Source organism: Amblyomma maculatum, chromosome 11 (assembly GCF_055883805.1).
Source record: "Amblyomma maculatum isolate TAMU_Amacu chromosome 11, ASM5588380v1, whole genome shotgun sequence".
NCBI classification, from domain to species: domain Eukaryota; kingdom Metazoa; phylum Arthropoda; class Arachnida; order Ixodida; family Ixodidae; genus Amblyomma; species Amblyomma maculatum.
Window position 1 is genome coordinate 133,024,916 of NC_139354.1, and position 6,180 is coordinate 133,031,095.

Below are 6,180 nucleotides of genomic sequence, written 5' to 3' on the forward strand. Positions count from 1 at the left end.
CAGGGGGCGGCAGAAAGTTAGGTGGGCGGATGAGATTACGAAGTTCGCAGGGGTCAAGTGGATGCAGCTAGCACAGAACCGGATTAAGTGGAGAATTATGGGAGAGGCCTTCGCCCTGCAGTGGGTATAACCTGGCTGATGATGATGGTGGTGGTGGTGATGATGATGATGATGATGAACAATGTTCAGTAGGGAACAAGCAAGAATTATAATATAAACCAGATGGAGCTAGCTTACCTGGTTAGCCTCATAGAAACCATGTTAAATAGAAATCTGGTTTGGTGCTTTTACGACAACCACTCTTCAACCGTCATTCGTGCGTCATTTTTCCTCGATCCGTTTATCAGATTGGATATCTCGCCCTGCGCCAGATTGCGTAACGCCCATGGGAAAACACCGCTTGCAAAAACAGGAAAATAAGCGCTCAGGTCATGCCTCTTTATATTCGTGCTTGTCTAGGGACCTCGACTGGACTGATCACCCATGCCAAACAGAAAGATCTCCAAGAATGCAATAATTGGCCACTGAACTACTCTCAGACAATGCTACTCTTCAGACGGTGATAACGTGTTTTGCCAACCATGCGGAAATAAGATGAACACAATACAGGCGTGTTTTTATTAGAATCATTGCAGTTACCAGAATATTGTGAAACCTTCTATTGCTATCATTCGGTATCATTTATCTCATCGCTTACCGCTAGTTAGAAGATTTGGCCCATGTTATCTTTTTTTTCACATTTGTGCATTCCCTCGTACTGTGTTCCACCACAAATCATCAGCGTTTCATGCCACGGGCTACATTAGCCTCTCATTAGGTTAACTGTTTATACCCACCCTATTGCAAAAACCAGCGTATCCCAGCGACTACCAATGTTTTTCCAGCGTATATTTCACGCTCGTAACGCTGGTATTACACTCGAAGACGCTGGTGCCGCTGCCAGTGACACTCGGAGACCACTGGGCCCACTGGGCTGCACTGGACTGACGCTGGCACTGCAACTGCGCTCACTGGGTCCTAATCAAATGGTACTGGCAACGCTGGGTTTCACTCGTCCCAGTAAGGAAACACTGGTGTGCGCTTGGAAATTGTGCTGGCTGCTGTGCAGCGTAGCCGATGTCGCAGGGTCACACAGAGTATAGTTTACTGGAGTCACTGGAGTCACTGGCTCGGGCGCTGAAAATCGACGGTCACTGGGCCAGGGCGCCAGTGCGCCAGTAACACACATGCTTCCTTGACGCTGCCTTTTCGGAACATAGCGTGTTCTACAAGCAGAGAGCAAAATGGATTACTGGAATGTTTTTGGCTTCGTTAACGCGCAATTCACGTACTTTCGTATGTGTTGACATTAGTTACCAACATTTATAAAATCACGGTTTGTTTTTTTCGTCGTTTGCTCAGAACGTGCTTTCGTTCGTTGCCTGCTTTCCGACAACACATCCCGTAACCAGCTGTCACATCGAATGTGCGAAATTGTATATGCAAAAGGACAACGCCACTCGTGCTTCGTCTTCATGAGCTGACCGTAGAATGAAGTGTACTGTACGTACGTGCTCGCCCTCCGTAGGTCATGCAGCCCGCTTCAAATATTGGCCGTGCGTGTTTAACAACAGGCGGACGATCGTATTTTTCGCGTTCATTGGACTTGTCGAAACCGCTCAAGAAATAAGTCGGTTTTCTAGGCGCGCTGCATCGACAGATCGAGTCGAACGACCAATTAAGTCCGCGCAGAGCTAGAGATTGCGAAAAGTGTGAATGGTAAATTACGCGTACGTTTCCGGGTAACGATCGAGTAATTTTTGAAAGGCAGAATCGAGCGACGAAGCGAACGGTACCGCTTGCCGTCGTCGTTATTTGGGGCTTATTTTCGCTGTAAATTTCGTCTTCGATCCTTTCCTGTAGAGTCCAGGGCGATGCCGCGGTGCTATATACCGGTGTATACTACACTCACACGATGTGGGAATCAACAGCCGTTACTCACCTATGCGCAGGGAATGCGGAGGCTAATGAAAACTGTGGGCAAGCCTACAGGTAAATAGAACCGGAAATGGTATGTAACCCAATAATTTAGCCAGGAAGTGCACAGTGCTAGAAAAATGCAAGTTACTTGCATCCTAGCTGAAATGATGAATTGGGGGGGGGGGGGGGGGGCAGGGCAGGACACATATAATGCAAAGGAGAACCAGTAGTTGCTAAGCGCCCTCAGCGACCATTGGTTACTGTTTGAATACAGTCTATCAGGAGACTAAATTCCAAAGGAAGGGAAGTGTGCAGGGGCCGACGGAAACTCAGGTGGGCAGATGAGATTTGGAAACTTCCAGAGATCAAGCAAATGCAGTTGGGCCAAGGCCAGGTTAAATAGAGGGTTATGGTGGAGGCATTTGACATGCAGCGAGTGTAGTTAGGTCAAGGTGCCATGTGGCTCATTACGCACCACCAGCCTTTCAAAACTAACGATATTTTATTAAACCACCTCCTATACTGAGTGCTACAAGCTACAACTACTTGCCTTTGAAGCAAGCTCCTTTGGCTCTAAAGTCGGACAAATCCTTCGGCTTCCCTAAAAATGTCGCTGTTTGACAACGGTACTAACACTGAATGGTCGCAGATTGTTTGAATTGTGTTTTGTTTAAAGTCCCGAGTATGCACTTTTGCTTTGAGCATCTGTGCGGACATCTGGCCCTACCACAGTCACGGCGGCCAAGACAGGTGCTGGTTCATTTTGGCATCAACTGCCGTAAAGCTTGGCAGACACTGATTATTTGCCTATTTTGGGCTAAAGCTAGACACTAGTGGCAATCCAGTCAGTATGAGAGTCCTTGAACACAAGTGCGGCACGCCATATGTTAGCACCTACAATAACAATGTTACCTCCTGAATCGGCACAATCATTGACAAGTTCTGTGCAAATTAAAAACTTAACATGACAAGGCCTACCAGTAGTTTCCTATACTCATTTTTCGCTCCTCACATCATGTAGTAGTGCCTGGAGTGAGCAAGCAATATTTATTACACTCTTAAAATGGGCTCAACAATATGTTTGTGTGCAGAAAAAATGTTATCTTCTATTTTGCATAAAACAAATTGCATCGTCATATGCATTTACTGTTCTGAAAAAACTCTTCACATTCACAAGGTCTATAAACTGTAAACAAGTAGGTTGCAATCCATGCAACACTAAAAAAAAAACAGTAACAGTATGAAGAGCACTGAACAAAGGTAGAGGGGGAGCCTCAGTTCGAAAGCTGAGCCGCAATGTTTCCGCAAGCCCACTTGTCTTCGTATTTTAGGAAACGTAGGGATACACACACGATCGACAATATGAGCGATACACACCCGATCGCATATCGTGTGTGTATCCCCCATTTTGTCCTTGTCTTCTTTGCGCTACGTTTCCTAAAATGCAAATGCACCAACTCGCCCAATTTAGCATTCTTGTGCAGCTCCACTTATTTATTTATTTATTTCAGTACCCTCAGGGCCCGAGGGCATTACAGAGGGGAGTGGGGTACAATAAAAGAAAAAAAAGGAAAAGAAGAACAGCAATCAGTATTAAAACAAATGTGAACAGTAGTATGGCTGACACATATAAGCAAGTTACAACAATATATGAATACAAATTATTAGCTACTGACACAGACGTATGAGCGAATTATATAAGCACACAAATATACCACGTAAGCAAAACAAACAATTTTACTAGCAGGCAGGAAACAAAGTTGCTGAAATATACCATCATACACGTAATCAGCAGCACAATTCGGGGGAAAAAGAGAAAACAAAGTTCATAAAAACAGCAGATGAACTTAAAACAATGAACAAATGGCAGTGTGGAAGAATTCAATGTACTATGTTAACATCAGATTAGCTAAAGGAGATTTAAACGCAGAATGGTCACTCACTTCAACAACCGATGGGGGAAGGCGATTCCATTGTGCCGATGTGCTGGGGATGAATAAGTTGTAGAAGTGATTTGTTTGGCACGAAGGAATACCAACTTTATGACGGTGATCGATCCGAGCAGACATGTAGCAACGTGGCGTAATGAATTTTCTCTTAAGGATGGGGTTATTATAGTGGATCTTATGAAATAGACAAAGACGGAATATATTTCTACGTTGAGACAGTAGTGGCAGTGATAAGCTTGATTTCATAGCAGTGAAACTACAATTACGATGATAGTTAGAGAGAATGAAACGGGCCGCACGGTTCTGAATAGATTCGAGTTCATAGATTAGTGTCTCTTGATAAGGGTCCCAGATGGATGAAGCATACTCCAGTTTACTACGAACCAACGATTTGTAAAGGGGTAATTTTACGGAACTGGAGGAAAGACTAAAGTTACGACGTATGTAGCCTAGCATGCGATTAGCGTTGCTGGTTATGTGATCTATATGAGCCCTCCAGTTAAGATTATGGGAAATAAATACACCTAAATATTTATAACAAGGCACAGACTCAAGGCTACTATTATTAAGAAGTTATGAGGGTAATAAACTGTTACGACGGGAGACACGCATATACTTGCATTTGTTAATATTTCGTTCCATGTTCCACCTGTTAGTCCAACTTGTCTTCGTCTGGCCCAGACCAAAACAAGTCCACTTGTCAAATGTTGGCTCGAATTGCGAATTGAGGCTAGCCCTCTACCCTTGTTCAGTGCCTCTCTCATACTGTGTAGCCATCTTTCTCACGTTCCAGGAGAATTAAGGAGATACCAGCCTGTCCAGATGTAAAACTTTCAGAAAGACGATGGTACCAACACGAAATAGCTCACAGCAACCTTAATACAGAGAAGCATTACAGCCATACAGTACAAATTGGATATTGTCAAGACAAATTATACACTATTAGAAATAGTGCTCAAGCCCCGATATACAATTGGGCGCCATAAACCGCAGAGAAGAAGTCATTGCAAGCCACCAGCTAACGGCCACTTGGTTCTTCCGCTAAGACTCAGTAACACTACTTAAGTCAATAAAGTTTTAATTCTCTCTCTCTTTTGTTCTACCCTAAAAAACACAGGTCACACAATTAAAGAACACTCGCTTAGCACCAGTTACAAAAACACAAATATTTAACATGGCAGAAATAACATTCCAATATGTACAAAACCCTGGCCACAAATATGCCTTATTCAGAACATCATACTACTTTTCAGCAAGCATACTTCTCCTTCGTGAACGTTAGCCACACACCTAGTTTTTCATAAACACTGCAGCCATTTCATTCACGAATGTTAGCCACACACCTAGTTTTTCATAAACATTCCAGCTATCCATACAGATGATGTGGCTATAGTTCATTAGTTTATGTTAACGATAGGGCTCTTCACACTGCAAAGCCAATGTCTTTCAGCCTACACATACCAATGTTTCAAATGAGCAGCTGAAAAGTGCAAAACATAGGTAACTACATCAGTCAGAAGGAGTGCAGACATGGTGAGAGCAAGATAATCTCTATGACAAGTAAAGATGTTTGCCTGATAAAGCTGCTTCACTACACCACGGGCACTTTCTTCATTTCCAGAATTACATAAACTGTCATTAGGGTTTTGAGCTTTAACATTTATTTCTCAGCTACAGCACTGTGTGAGACATATTTCTTTGGTTTCCAGCTCGTTGCACGTGCTTCACAGGTAAGATCTGACCATGAAGTTGTGCAAACAGGAACAAGTCTAAGCCTCTTGCATACAGCTTCATATTAGCCAAGCGGCATGTGTCCTCACTTAAACAGCCATTCGCTCTCGCCAATCATAATAAGGCTACATCATAAATAAAACTTATGTAGAAATGCCAAATCTCCAATCAGGTAAAGCAAGAAAAAGAAAAGCCTAAATAGTAGCACTCTCTTACAGGCCTAATCTCGCTCAATCATATTAGGCAGGCAGCACACAAATGCTTTCTGCAACCTGCATAACTCTATGTATATGCAGCTACTTATGATCTGCCACGGTCTTAGTACTTTCAGTTGAGACCTTCCAGACACAAAACACTGTTTGATGTAATCTGGGTAATGGACAGAGTCTGAAACAATTACTTCTCGACACAGTAAGAAACAAGCATGCCCAGCCTGAAATGGTGCACGAACCACCTTTTCAATTCGAAAGCACCCGTCTGAGGTGTTCACAAAGGTGCTGTCACTTTTTTCTGGCTTTTGGTACAAAGCGCTATGGTAAAC